At 47.7% G+C, this 15,032-nt stretch overlaps 1 protein-coding gene and 1 long non-coding RNA gene across 2 annotated transcripts in view; both read left to right on the top strand.

Moving 5' to 3' along the window:
• The window catches only part of PKD2 (polycystin 2, transient receptor potential cation channel), a 226,531-nt gene that overhangs the window by 47,677 nt on the left and 163,822 nt on the right, over window positions 1-15,032 (top strand). The window lies entirely within an intron of this gene.
• LOC147728087 (uncharacterized) lies at window positions 422-8,339 on the top strand. Its single transcript, XR_015309358.1, has 3 exons — window positions 422-824; window positions 4,598-5,663; window positions 5,819-8,339. It is a non-coding gene; the product is annotated as an uncharacterized LOC147728087 (long non-coding RNA).

Below are 15,032 nucleotides of genomic sequence, written 5' to 3'. Positions count from 1 at the left end.
GCCTTTGCACAATGAAGCCCGCCAAAACCCGAGGCAATTGTGAGCAAGCACTCCAAAGGTCCGGCGAGGCATGGCATAACCACCAGCCTGGAGGAGAGAGGCCCGCAGTGCACCCAAGTCAGGTCAAAAGCAGCCGACATCTGCCCTTGAACAGAAGGCACTCACACAGGCAAGTGCGGCAAAAAGTACCAGCCACGGCCCCCTCCAAATGGAAAGTTCCCATCTGCATTGCTGCTCTGGCGCAATAGTTACTTGTAAAAATCCAGATGAATGCTTTCTATTCCAGCACCTTTTCACCAGCCATGTCCGTGATAGACCTATTAATTGCTGTCTAATTCTGTCTCGTACGGTATCTGTTGAGTCATGGTTCATTCTTTGTCATGGGGCGCTATGCGTTTTCTGGTCAGTCTTGGCACGTTTTGCCTCAAAGTGAACTGTTCTCTATTTTTAGCACAAATAATAGTACATGTTGTGTGATATGTTTTTCATGGCTTGGGTCGTCTTGTCTTTGGCTGATGCATAGTCTATACCCCCTGTTTCCTATACATGTATCTGTCCCTCTTCCCAAAGGTCCCTTTATCTCCACACCACCGCTCTCTGCCTCCCGCCTCACTTTCCGTTTTCCCCCCGATTCTGCGCCACTGAGCAGCCCTGAGGGCGAGGCATCTGGGCTATTGGGGCCTATTTGCCCACTCTCAACAACTCTGAAGGTCACCACACAACTTATCAAGGCTCCTCCTCTACCACCTAATGGTGGGATCAAGGGTGTTAGTGCGATTCAAGGGGCAGAAGATCAGGATTTTCAGGTTAGGGAGCCGAGTCAAGTCAAGTCAAAAAATTTATATAGCGCGCTACATACCCAGAGGGTCTCAAGGCGCTTCGAGGAGGGGTGGGGAATTACTTGTCGAATATCCAAGTTTTAAGTTTCTTTCTGAATGCTAGGTGGTTCTGAGTGAGTCGAAAGTGAGTGGGAAGTGAATTCCATGTCTTGGCAGCCAGGTAGGAGAAGGATCGTCCTCCCATGGTGGTTTTGTTGATGCGAGGTACAACAGCCAGGGCTTGGCTGGAGGAGCGTAGCTGGCGGGAGGGGGTGTAGAAGGAAAGTCATGTGTTGAGGCATTCGGGTCCGAGTTCGTAAAGTGTTTTGTGTGCGTGGGTTAGGAGGCGGAATGTTATCCTCTTATTGACTGGGAGCCAGTGGAGGTTTTTCAGGTGGCTAGAGATGTGGTCTTTACGCTGGAGGTCTAGTATGAGTCTGGCTGACGCGTTCTGGATGCGTTGGAGCTTTTTCTGAAGTTTTGCGGTGGTACCGGCATAAAGGGTGTTGCCGTAGTCCAGGCGGCTCGTGACCATTTTTCTAGTTTCGGTGGGGATCCAGCTAAATGTTTTTTTGAGCATCCGAAGAATGTTGAAGCAAGATGATGAAACGGCGTTGACTTGTCTGTTCATCGAAAGTGACGAGTCAAGGATGACGCCCAGGTTCCGTGCGTGGTCCGTCGGGATGGGTGCTTTTCCAAGGGCCTCTGGCCACCAGGAGTCATCCCAGGCTGAGGGGGAGGTACCTAAGATAAGGACTTCTGTTTTGTCCGAGTTCAGTTTCAGACGACTGTGCTTCATCCACTCGGCTACTTCTTTCATTCCTTCATGTAGGTTGGTTTTGGCGGTGTTCGGGTCGTTGGTGAGTGAGAGGATCAGTTGAGTGTCATCAGCGTAGGAGATGATGTTGAGGTTGTGTTGGCGTGCGATGGTCGCGAGGGGGCTCATGTATACGTTGAAGAGGGTGGGGCTGAGTGAGGATCCTTGTGGTACGCCGCAAATGACTTCAGTGGCCTCTGACTTGAATGGTGGCAGGCGGACTCTCTGAGTTCTTCCGGTGAGGAACGAGGTGATCCATTCTAGAGCTTTTCCTTGGATTCCGATGTTTCTGAGGCGTTGTAACAGGGTGCTATGGCAGACTGTGTCGAAGGCTGCGGAGAGGTCAAGGAGGATGAGGGCGACTGTGTCTCCATTGTCTAGTAGAGTTCGGATGTCGTCTGTTGCTGCGATGAGTGCGGTCTCAGTGCTGTGTCTTGCTCGGAAGCCGGACTGTGAGGAGTCGAGGGATTTGTTGGTTTCGAGGAAGGCGGCGAGTTGGTTGTTGACAGCTTTCTCGATGACTTTGGCCGGGAATGGTAGGAGCGAGATGGGGCGGTAGTTTTTGAGTTCAATGGGGTCAGCTGTGGGTTTTTTCAAAAGGGCGCTGAGTTCGGCGTGTTTCCAGCTTTTCGGGAAGGTGGCGGAGTTGAGGGAGCAGTTGATGACGTCTCGGAGGTGTGGTGCTATGATGGAGTCTGCTTTTTGAAGATGTGGTGAGGGCATCGGTCTGTAGGGGATCCTGAGTGGATGGAGTTCATCAGGCAGATGGTGTCCTCAGTGGAGATTGGGTTCCATTCATTAAGGATGTTCAAGGGGGGTGAAGGTACGGCAGAAGGTTGGGTGGGTTGGTCTCTGGGTTGGTTGTCGAAGCTGTTGTGGATGTCTGCGATTTTATCGTGGAAGAACGAAGCTAGGGAGTCGCAAAGGGTTTGAGAGGGAGTGATGTCGTTGGAGTTGGCAGTAGGGTTGGTAAACTCTTTGACGATGTTGAATAATTCCTTGCTGTTTTGGGCGTTGTTGTCTAGTCGGTCTTTGAATGCGGCTTTCTTGGCAGTCCGGATCAGTTGGTGGTGTATGCGGGTGGCGTTTTTGAAGGCGTCCCTGGTGCCGGTGTTTGGGTCTTTTTTCCAGGCCTTCTCAAGGGAGCGACAGTTTCTTGGATTTCTTAAGATCATCGTTGAACCAAGGGGCGTTTTTGCTGCCTAGTTTGATTTGACGTTTTTTTAGAGGTGCTAAGTTGTCGGCGCTGTTGGTTAGCCATTGAGTGAGGTTAATGGCTGCTTGGTTGGGGTTCGAGGAGTGGGCAGGAGGGTTTCGAAGAAGCGAGGAGATCTGGTTGCTGGTGATTTTGTTCCAGTTTCTTCACAGAGTAGGTTGAGGAAGGTTGTGGGTTGTGGACTTTTTGGAGACGAAGTGAACGCAGCTGTGGTCCGTCCAATGGAGAACTGTGGTGTGACTGAAGGAGATATGTTTGCTGGAGGTGAAGATGGGGTCGAGTGTGTGACCTGCGTAGTGAGTGGGGGTATTAACAAGTTGTTTGAGTCCGAGGTTGGCAAGATTGTCCAGAAGGGTGGTGGCGTTGTTGTCGTTGTTCTTTTCCAGGTGAAAATTGAGGTCTCCTAATAGAATGTAGTCCTCGGAGGGGAGGGCGTGTGGGGTGATAAAGTCAGTGATGTCTTCACTGAATTGTGCACGGGGTCCTGGAGGTCGGTAGAGGAGGGTGCCTCTGAGTGTGGTCTTGGGATCGATGTGGATCTGGAAGTGAAGGTGTTCGGCGCTAGCGAGGTCGACGTCTGAGCTGGTTGAGATGCGGATGGAGTTCTTATGGACGATGGCGATGCCTCCTCCTGTTTGCTTGGTGCGGTCCTTACGGATGATCTTGTAGCCTTTCGGGATGGCAATGGTGATGTCTGGGGCTGAGGAGGCGTTCATCCATGTTTCTGTTAGGAAGGCGACGTCCGGAGAGATGGTGTCTAGTAGATTCCAAAGGTCGATGGCGTGTCTGTGGACCGAGCGGGTGTTGAGCAGGATGCATTTTAGGTGGTTGGTGTCAGGTCTCTGTTTGGTGTTCGTGGATGAGGAGTTGGTCTTGGTGCAGTCAAACTTGCAGGAGTTGCATGTGAAGGGTCCATGGGTGTGTCCAGGAGCGGCTTGGGCGCAGTTGGGGAGACGGCCGGGGTTTAGGGCTAAGAGGGTGGAGGCGTCGTATGAGATGCGGGAGGGGTGGGTGGGGCGGGGGACAGGGGGTCTGGCGCTGGGCGTGGGCTTGGCGCGGACGGGCGTAGACGGGCTTACCTTTGGCGCACCTTCGGCGCAACTGGGGCACAACCGCTGCGCGTGACCGCTGCCCGCAAAAGCATCTGTCATAAATGGTTGGCGGGGGGAGGGGCGAGGGAGGGTCAGCAGGGAGGCGGGATCGGGCGGAGAGGAGGGGCTCAGAGGCACAAACAACAAACAAACAAAATGGAATCCGAGTCCAATTTGCAACAGGAAGGGGCACACCGAGTGAATGGTGGTTCCAATGCTTTCAAAATGAATGAGGAGCACTCGGCAATGTGAAGATTCCACAGGCGCTATGCTAAGTGGCAGCTAGCGCACAGAACAGCTGGGCATGCGCGTCTGAGACAAGTAAAAATGCAGAGATCGGCAGAGCGCTATGAATGGGTTAATATACCCACGCTTATGGCTTCAATCGGCAGAGCGCTAAAGTACAATAATAAACACACGCTCGTGGCTACAAACGGCAGAGCGCTATAAATAGAATGTTAAACACACGCTCGTGGCTTCAGTCGGCAGAGCGCTCTAAATAAACTAATATGCACACGCTTGTGGCTTCTATGAATGCGGCGCTATGCAATGACAAGGCAAGTAACAGGTTATGAGTAAAAGTATTACAGGCAGAACAGCGAGTATATTAACGATACCACAGGAGCAGGGAGCAGGGAGCGACCACTTCTGAAAGCGTCATGTCGTCGTTCCATGCTCGGTTGTGCTGGAACCTATTGGTGATGCTAGAATTTAATGACTTACCCTACTCTTCTTATTCTGTTAAACTATCATATTCCTCTTACAGTGATCTCCAGCCAAACCACAAATGTTACTTGCATGCAGTAAACAAATCCATAATTTCCATTACTTGAATTGCACTAGGGTGCACCTGAAACACTTCCTGTAGCTTAACAGTGTCTCCGGAGGGTTGGTCTTCTGTAGCTCCTGGGTGGTCTCCAATCAGTGTTCATCTCATTTTGAGAAGGATTTATTACATTAATGCCAGTGCCAGCAACATAATTTGTTTACCAACATGTCCTATAGGAATTCTCAGAAGAGAGGAGGGGTTATTTTCAGAAAGCGAGCACCCTTTACCAGCCTTTCACTCTGACTCTTTAACTTTCGTCCGTCTGAGTAAATGCTACACAGAAATAACACAGAACGGTATGTAGGCCTTGTGTTTTCGGGATCTACAGGAGTTGAGGTTTACAGGAATTTGGCGCTTTGTCAGCCACCATAGTTCTGCAAAAAGTACGTACTGAACAGAGCTCAGTCAGATGCTCCGGTCTGAGGAGTGTACGACTGGCTTCAAGCGTTTCTAGTAATCGCTTACTATGTTTGAAGGGTGAAATAAATGACTGGTTTCTTATTTTCAAGGTTCCCCTGAGCAGGTTAGACGAAAGCATTACCCGTAATCATTGACTGACTCAATGCGGTGGTGCATGAGTGATCACAGGCGGTCTTACGCTCCCATTGCACTTTACAGCATTTTTTGTTTCTTATCTTTACATCATAACTTTACAAGAATTTCAATTGAAAACTCTCCACCATCACTATAAAATGCATGCCAGCAGGCTGTGGCGAGCTATGCTGGGCTTGGTTAAAACCACGTGACAGTGATGTCCAGCGTAGAAACCCAGGAATAGATGTACTTTATTTTTGAGTGTTTTTTTAGGGTCAAGCCTTCGAGAGCATGACTCTTGATTGCGAGACACTCTGTAGATTCGCGCTCTAGTGTTTATGCTACGTCACCACGTAGCGTGAGTGGCGGCAATCTTGGATCGCGCTAGAAACGCGCGATTTGAGTATCGGAGCTCAGGGAGTTAGGCAGCATGCTCGGCGCTTTCTGTAGTGCACAAGTTACTAAATAAATATTATTACCTGCACACTAGTTAGTGTCCTGTCGTCCTTACAGGGAGAAAGAACATTACAGTGGCGATGAAGGTGGGACCTGCAACCATTGGTAAAAAAATAAAGAACAAGAAAGGAAGGCCCAGCACCAAGAAGCAAGACAGGCCCAACATTAAGAGGGAGCAGGAGCACCACAGAGAGCGTGGCAGAAGCAATCGGAGACACACCAGAGCAGGGTGCAGACCGGCACGACCAGGTACGAGGGCAGCCAAACCCAAGGAACAGAGGGAGGAACAAGCCCCTAGTATCCCCACACAGGGCAAAGGAAGGGACACAGGATAGAAGGAAGGACAGGTGCCTACAGCCACCCAGCTAACAAGAAGCGCACAAACTGGAGAAGTAACGCAAAGGGAGAGCCACGAACCGGACAGGGGCCCTAGCGGAGTCAAGGAGAAGTGGAGCAGGGGGTACAGAGAGTCCCCAATTCCAATCAGAGCAGGGGGAGGAGACTAGTGCGCCAGGCAGTCCCAACAGCCAGGAAACGGCGCCGAAAAAGCACGAAGAAATGCGCATGCGCAAACGTCTTCAATGACGACTCCAATCCCATTCCTACCAAAACCGGGAGAGCCCCTGATGAAATGGGAATACTGGAGAGAGTACATCCTCAATTATATAGAAGCCCTGAGAGATAAGAACAAAGAAGCATTCACGAGTAAAAGGAGAAAGAGAATATTACTACACAACATGGGCCCAGAAGGGATTAGGGTATTCCAAAACCTGGTACCCAAGCCCGACAAGCTGCAGATGACAAAGTGTTCGCGCATGCCATAGAGGAACTTATTGAGCATTACAGGCCAGCAGTTTGCACGTCCATAGATCGGTATAATTTCCAGCAGCGAAAGCAAGAAATAGGAGAGTCAATTGACGAGTACGTGGCAGCGTTGAAGAAATTAGCGACGACATGCAAATTTGGCGTGCTACACGGCGATTTCATAAAGGACCAGATAGTGATGCACACCACTAACAAAACAGTGCAAGACAAGTTGTGGGCGAGCGGCGATGCCACACTGAAGGAAGTGATTGCGATTGTGAAGAAGGCTTAGTTAACAAAGATGTGTGGATACAGCCAAGAGAGAACCGGTCACGAGGCTTATGGTAAACAAGGTAGACGACGAAGAACCCACGGGAAGGAACAAAGGTACAGTGACAAACAGCAGAGTGCCCAACAAATGGCTGGGTAAACCGGTGCAACAAGGGAAGCAAAACATAGGAGCCAGAAACTCATGCTATTGTTGTGGTAGCCAAGCCCATGAGGCCTATGACAAGAGATGCCCGGCGTTCCGAGCGAAGTGCATGTTCTGCGGCATAACGGGCCACTACGAAAAGGTATGTCATCTGAAAGCAGGCCGCAACACGGTGAAGTACGTGGATCAAGATTCGGAAGAAGCAGAGGAGAGAAGGCAAGAAGAAGAAGACACAGTGCTGTGCATAGAGGATCAAGTACAGGGCGGGAACAGCCGAAGATTGAGCAAACTGCAGTGCGACATGCTAATAGGAGGTGTACAGATAAGCGTTGTTGTGGATTTGGGATCACTGTATACAATTGTCCAAAGAGCAGTATGGAATGAGAAGTTCAAGCCCCATTTGGGACCACGATTGGAACCTCCGGATATAAGACCTGTCTCGCACACGGGAGAACGAATCCCCATAGTAGGATACCGAGCGTTAAAATTTGAATTCAGCGGACGGAGTGCGGAGTGCAAACTGTATGTAGCGGAAAAGCGCCTGTCGGTCCTAGGCTGGATGGATCAATGAGACCTGGGCATAAAACTAGACCCAGGAGGAGACATACAAGTGTTGATGACGGCACCAGAACAATGGCCTGACTTTGAAAAATTGAAGAGGGACAGTCAGGAAGTTGGAAAAGTTCACGCATAGGATAGAACTCAAGGACGATGCCACACCAGTATCGCATAAGGTACAAAATGTCCCCATTGCAGTGAGAGAAGCAGTGCAACAGGAATTGCGTGGGCTGGAGAAAAATGAGATAATCGAACCCATAAATTGCGCAGAGTGGCTGGCGCCTTTGGTAGTGGTAATGAAGCCCCACGGCAAGGTCCGGTGTGTGTGTGGACTTGAGAGAATTGAACAAGTGCATCATGGTGGAAAAGTTTCCATTACCCCGCATTGAGGAAATGTTAGCCAAGACCAAAGAAATAAAATGATATTCACCATCGATCTAACGTCTGCATATCGCCAAATAGCTCTACACCCGGAAAGCAGGAAGCTAACATCGTTCATAACACCCTTTGGGTGTTATCAATTCCGCAGAATGCATTTGGACTTGCAGCGGCCGTCTTCCAGAAGCTCATGCACCGTCTTTTCAAGGACATGGAAGGAGTGCAGTACTTCCAGGACAACATACTGGTGATGGGGAAAGACCGGAGAGACCACAACACCAAATTAGCGAAGGTGCTAAATGTTCTGGAAGAAAAAGGCCTAACAGCGGAGTGGGAGAAGTGCCGTCTAGGGATGGCTTCAGTCACCTACCTTGGACACGAAATAGGAGAGCAAGGCATTACACCAAAAAGGGAAAATGTGAAATCCATTTGCAATGCCCCGCCTCCCTCCAGTAAGGAAGAAGTAAGATCCTTTCTAGGGATGGTTGAGTACTACAGCAAATTTGTTCAACATTTTGCCACCAAGACATATCATCTGAGGCAACTCACAAGGGAAAAAATGGCATTCATATGGACCGAAGAAACGCAGAAAGAATTTGAGTGCATCAAAAAGGATGTCAGCCAAGCCATACCCCTGCAAGGGTATGACCCACAAGGACAAACAGTGTTGACGACAAACGCCAGTGACAAAGGACTGGGAGCAGTCCATATGCAAGAAAGGAGAAACTGGACAACGGAAACACTCAGCTTTACTTCCAGAGCCCTATCAGATACAGAAAAGAAGTTCAGTGTCATAGAGAAGGAGATGCTGGCAGTAGTATGGGCCATGGGCAAATTTAGCCAGTTCCTAAGGGGCACGAGATTACAACTGAAGACTGACCACAAGCCACTTGTAAGAGTACTCACATCCAGCGGACTTGCAAGCGCCACCCCCAGGATAGCCAAGATGACTCTGAAATTACTAGAGTACCGATATGATGTGGAGTACATCCCGGGAAGCAAGAACAAGGTAACAGACTACCTTAGTAGAGCAACTGCGAAGGAGGAAGTAATAGAGGGAACGGAAGCGAGCAAAGAAATGGTGGCTTTGATAGAAGACCCAGAGAAAGTAATCAGCAATCAAGAGTCGATGGAAGCGTATAGAGAAGACCAGGACATCCAAGAAGTGAAGGAACACATAGTCGGTGGGTGGCCGGAAAAAAGATACCTACGGACAACTCTTAGGAAATTCTATGAAGTGAGAGAAGAATTGTCTCTAGACGATAAAGGAGCCTTTCTGTACAGAGGAGACAAAGTTGTACCCCCTTCGGTGTTAATACCTCGGTTGTTGGCGATGCTGCATGAAGGTAATCTGGGAATCGTAAAAACCAAGATGAGGATCAAGCAGGGATATTGGTGGCCAGGCATGGACATACAAACAGAGAGACATGTGAGAGAGTGTGATCAATGCCAACGAGCGGATAAGACAATGATGCCGTTGAGACCAGCCCTAGGCAAATTGACCAATCCGAAGAATCCGTGGGAGGAGCTATCTATAGATATATTTTGACCTATACTGGATGACCAAGGGACTCCAAAATATCTATGTGTCGTAGTGGACAGATACTCTAAATGGCCTGAAGTGCACATTCAAGAGGGAATGGACACCGAGACGATACTCAAGTGCCTCACTGCGACCTTCCTCAGGGAAGGCATTCCCAAGTCAATATTGAGTGACAATGGTCCCCAGTTTACCTCAGACAAATGGCATAAATATATGGGGAGAAACGGGATCACATCCAAACATACTTCCATATATCATCCGGCCGGAAATGGACAAGTGGAACGCTTCAACAGAGTGCTAATGGGGTCCATGCAGGCAGCCATCATGATGGGAAAGGACTGGGAAAAGGAGGTCTTAAACATGATATGGGCCTACCGCATCACCCCGACGAGCACTGGGTACAGCCCCTTCCAAATTCTAAGGGGTAGAGATCCATTCACAAAAGATAACTTGGTGTGGAAGGAGAAGACTGTAACCAGTAAATGGTCCCACGCAGTGGTGCAGTATAATCTAGAAAAAGTCCAAACGATTTACACAGAACATTATAACAGAAGGAAGAATGTGAAGGAAACATTCCTGGAGGAAGGAGAATGGGTCAGGGTCAAGTTGGCGGTATTACAGAAGAAAGTTGACAGCAAATACAGCCGACCCTTACAAGTAAAGGAGGTGTATGACCGGGCTGCGTTGCTCAGTGATGGAAACGTGTGGTCCCAGGATCGCATGTCACGGTGCAACAACATCTAACAATGGCACCCTGAAGACGGAGAAAGTGACAACAGATCGGAGGACACAGGAGAACGACAGCACGATCCAGGAAGGAGAAGGAAGCATGGTAACGGAAGAACTGGAAATAGAGCAAAGGGGCAGTGAAAGTCCAAGAACGGAGGTATAACCTCGAGAAGAGAGAGAGTCTCCCTGCAGGGAGAGACCGAGTACACAAGAAGGTAGAGAGATGGGGTCTACAATGAACAGTTCGAGAGAAGTGACTTCCACCCCGTTAAGACGGACAAGGGGGTGCAGATTGATTGTGATGTGAGGCCTTCTAGGTATCGAGACTTTGAGCTGGGAGAAGAGAAATAATCAACCGCACAGAGACTGCCACTTTCATGTTTGGTATAAAAAGGGGGTGATATGTAGAGTCGCGCTCTAGTGTTTATGCTACGTCTCCATGTAGCGTGAGCGGCGCCATCTTGGATCGTGCTAGAAACGCGCAATTCGAGTGTCGGAGCTCAGGGAGTTAGGCAGCACGCTCGGCGCTCTCTGTAGTGCACAAGTTACTAAATAAATATTATTATCTGCACACTAGTTAGTGTCCTGTCGTCCTTGTAAGGAGAGAGAACATTACACACTTGTGTTAACAAAAAGGGCTCAGAGCCCACCCATTGCCTATGCAGCCTCCTTAATTGGCAAGTGCCGGCCAAACGTCACTCATGATCCATTCTGTGGAGCACGGACCAAGCACAGATTGATTCAACATTGTCAGTTCCCATCTGCAGCTCCTGTCATGATTGGGGTACTATTCCTTCCTACCTGCTGCTCCCCCCCATAGCTTTTTTTCCTACGTCTCCTGTGCATGGAGGTGGAAACCTGCGAATTGACAATGTTGCACCTTTGCAACATGTTTTACAGGGTTTTTTAAATGTATGCACTGATGTGCTTCATGCCCACAGAATGCTTTTCCGCGATTTTTAAACATTTCACTTACCAAATATATCCAGTGTGCCCCCCATCTGCTCTTCACGTTGACTTTTTCTCTCTCGGGTGTTTGTTTTCATCCACGCCAGTTGTCGCCGCTCCCTCACTCACCCTCCGTTTTACATAATCCCTCGACCTGCATCCCCGTCCGGTGGCATTTTTTCCCCCATAATTTACAGCCTGCTTTGGTTACTGTCATTTTACATTTCTCTTGGTGCAATTTTCATTTTTATTTACTAAAACATTTGTCCCAACGCTTGGCCACTCTCCCTCCCTCCCTCCCTCCCTCCCTCCCTCCCTCCCTCCCTCCCTCACTCACTCACTCACTCACTCACTCACTCACTCACTCACTCACTCACTCACTCACTCACTCACTCACTCTCCTGATTTTAACCATCATAACTTTTTAATGTTGTTATTCCTTCCATATGCATGCTTCACAAAGGTCTGGGATACTACTGACGTTCACCATTATTTTCTGTCATTCTGGTCGACATTCACTCTTCATCTTAACGCTTTGCTGATTTACGATTGACATTTGCACTTCTTACTATCAAGTCTTCTGTTTTCTTCACCTATGTAATATAGCCATCCTTTGATGTGCAGACTTCACCTTTCTGGCGCTACAAAGATGTGAAGTTGTACTTGTGCTCAACTGTGTTTCTGATGAGTCCCTGCACCATTGTGTCTCCACATTTCTAGCGCTGTTGATTTTCAGAAGGTACCAAGACTCGTCCTTTCACTAAAGACTTTTAATGCAATACATCCAACATCTCTTTCAAACAGACTAGGCAGTTCCAGCAATTTCACATTTACCTGTATTGTTCCCTATGTATACTGACACTTCCCAGTTATTTGGGATAGGCTGTGCTACTTCCTCTCGTTTTTCTTCTTCCTTTAAAATATCAAATAGGCCCACTGTCCTGGGGTCATCCTTCCTTAAATATATACATCCTCTGTGCCAAATGCCCTCTGTACCTGCACTCATTTTACATTCTACGGCACAAGTATGCACCAAGTAGATAACCGCTCAGCCACATAGTCTGTGTACTCTTGTGCTAATTTCACATCTCACATTACAATTTTCCATGTGTGGTTAATTTTTCTTAACACCTAGAATTATTAACTTCTACACTTCACATTGCATTATAATTTAGTTAAATTCACATTTGCAGCCTCTAACCTTTACACAAAAACAATAACTTATGCAAACAAAATATTCAACAGACAGGGGTGACCTATTAGCTTTGCCAATGCTTGTTTCCGTTTGTATTTGCCTCATTGAAGACAGTTGGGTTGATTCACGCGACTGGTGCAATTGTATGGAATGGTGATATTTTGCCTTGGTTTGTGGCAGCTTCAGTATAAAATGGCTCGTTATACAACTTCTACTGTATTAACCCCATCCGCCCTAAGCGTTTTCCCGCTGTGCGCTAAAGATTCGCAAATCCCGGTTCTCATGACGAGCTGAGCTCGTCATGAGCGTGGAAGGGGTTAAAGCTGCGACCTGTGTTATCCATTGTAGGTGTGGATTGACAGCCGGCCCAATGCTTACCTTTGGTTGACATTATTGACGTTCTCATGAGCTTGCTTCTTATTTAGTGGCTTGCCTTCCGCTTGTGTTTGTCTCTGCAGAGTAGCATAACACGTCTTTCACCATCCTTTTCGTTATCTGACTCCTATCCTTCTACTGGTCACATTTAGGGAACAACCTTTTTGGTTTTCGTTACGCATTCACTGAGAGAGTGTGTGTTTTCTGTCTCTGTCACCTGCTGCTCCACCTCATTGAATTCCTCCTCAATAGTTGCTTCTCCTTCATCCACCCACCTCTGTCGTTCTGCTACCCCGTGCTTGTCCTTGAAACAAGTTTTCATTTATTATTTTTAGGTCTCGCCAGAGCCAGCGCATGTGCTGCTCTGGCGAGACATTTAGTAGCTGCTTCAAAAAGCGCTACCTTGCCGGCCAACAGCTTGCTAGAACGCGCACAAGCGTGCGCGAAGTGCACAGCACTTTTTCCGGTCCCGCACGTGCGCACAACTCGCGTTACCACTCGCGATTTTTTTTATATTTCCGTGCGGCCAATGCTTGTTTTCTCCAGAGGCCCATTCTCTCCTCATTCGCGTGAATGCAAATGGCTGCCGTCTGACCCCAGTCTCACGCTGTACAATGCAACACCACTTGCGTTTTAAAAAAAATGTACGCATGGCCAATGCTTGTTTTTCTCCAGAGGACCATTCTCTCCTCCTTTGCGTGAATGCAAACGGCTGCCGTCTGTCCCCGGTCTCATGCTGTACAATGCAAACAGTGCACATCTAAAGTTTGCCTCCCAGAGGAAGGGCCATTCCCACTGCAGTCTCATGTTTTCTGACTTTTCAAAGTATGATAAGCAATTACCACAGTCCACAGACCCCTTAACTGTTGACAACTACATCCTTTATATATCATGGAGTGCATGGCACTTCCTAAGGAATCTGTCCTAAAGCCCTCTGGTACCTCTGTGGTGAAATGAGAAATACTTGTTCCTTCAAGATGCCTCAGTGAATTAAATGCTCAATGATGTCAGCTAGTACTTTGCTGGTAATTAATTTGAATCCAGTCAGGGCAATCCAGGCGTCCCTACCTCCTAAATCGGTAAAATGAAGACCATTAAATTAGATAATCCCTAAACTTGTTTTTACATCGCAGAGCATTTACAGCAGTGTGGTAAAAATCACTACATAAAAAAGCTATTATTTTCAGTTAACACGCCCAGAAACTAATTTTGCTCCGGTCCACGTTATGAAAAGTTTTCTTCATAATGGCAAATTCGAGGTAATTGAGAAATTGATTGTCGAATAGAAAAACAAAACTTTTACTGCCTATCTATCACTTGTTTAAAAAATACATCAATGTTAAAAACAATCTTTGGTCCGAAAAATTTAGAAAACTGTATTTGCACTATTTTTGTTAGCGAATACAGCAATGTTGTAGAATGTTAGTGCGCTTTTAAAAGTGGCGCAAATTATTTACCCATTTCTTGTTATGCAAGAAAATTGTTTAATTTTGAGAGAAGCTTGTGTGCATGTCCCATTCCATTCTGTGGAAGCACCAGCAATCATGCAATATGGCGAGATGATGTGGCGTAACAATCAGAGCACTCGACTTTTGGAACTGGGGAACAGGATCTCGAGTTTGGAAGTCGACTCAACATCCCGTGATTCTGGGCAAATGCTCTAATCTCCCCTTGCCTACAAAATATGAATGTGTCCTTGTGTAACGTATCTGGTGCTCATGTAAAGAGCTCCAATACTTTCGAGTCGAGTTCCTGCCATTTTTAAATTGTAAAAAAGTCTCAGTGGCATTCAAACACGTAGATGCATCATAGCAAAGCCCAATCTGATTTTCTTCACCCTGGACATTTCTGAAGATGATTTGAAATTGGGGGCTACCCTCGCCCCGTACAGATTCTGAGAGGTGTTGTTATGCAAATCGGTTAACTGGTATAGCGAGCCGCTGAGGGTGGCATATTGACTAGCAAAGGCGTCACAGCATACATACTGGTAATCCAAGCATCATTAGTAAGGACAGACTGGTTACTCTAGCGACAACGCAGTGAATACAAACACACAACGTCATTCGCCACCTGCCTTATCGTGGCAGCACTGGGAGGAGGGCAGGCACATGCAAACAGAAACGCACATAATTGAGACTAGTCAGATAGCGCAACTATTGACTTGAGGCTCCTAAAAAGAAACCTGTAAGTCACACCCTACATGATTGCCAAAATTCCAAGGCTCGGTCAACCTTTGTGCTTGAAGATCTTTCTATTTACATCTGATTTGCATTTCAGAGGCCATTTTGGCAACCAATGGTTTTGGCCT

Source organism: Lissotriton vulgaris, chromosome 3_1 (assembly GCF_964263255.1).
Source record: "Lissotriton vulgaris chromosome 3_1, aLisVul1.2, whole genome shotgun sequence".
Lineage (NCBI taxonomy): Eukaryota > Metazoa > Chordata > Amphibia > Caudata > Salamandridae > Lissotriton > Lissotriton vulgaris.
The sequence above is the reverse complement of the archived record's forward strand: the minus strand, read 5'-3'. Positions and strand labels throughout refer to the sequence as shown.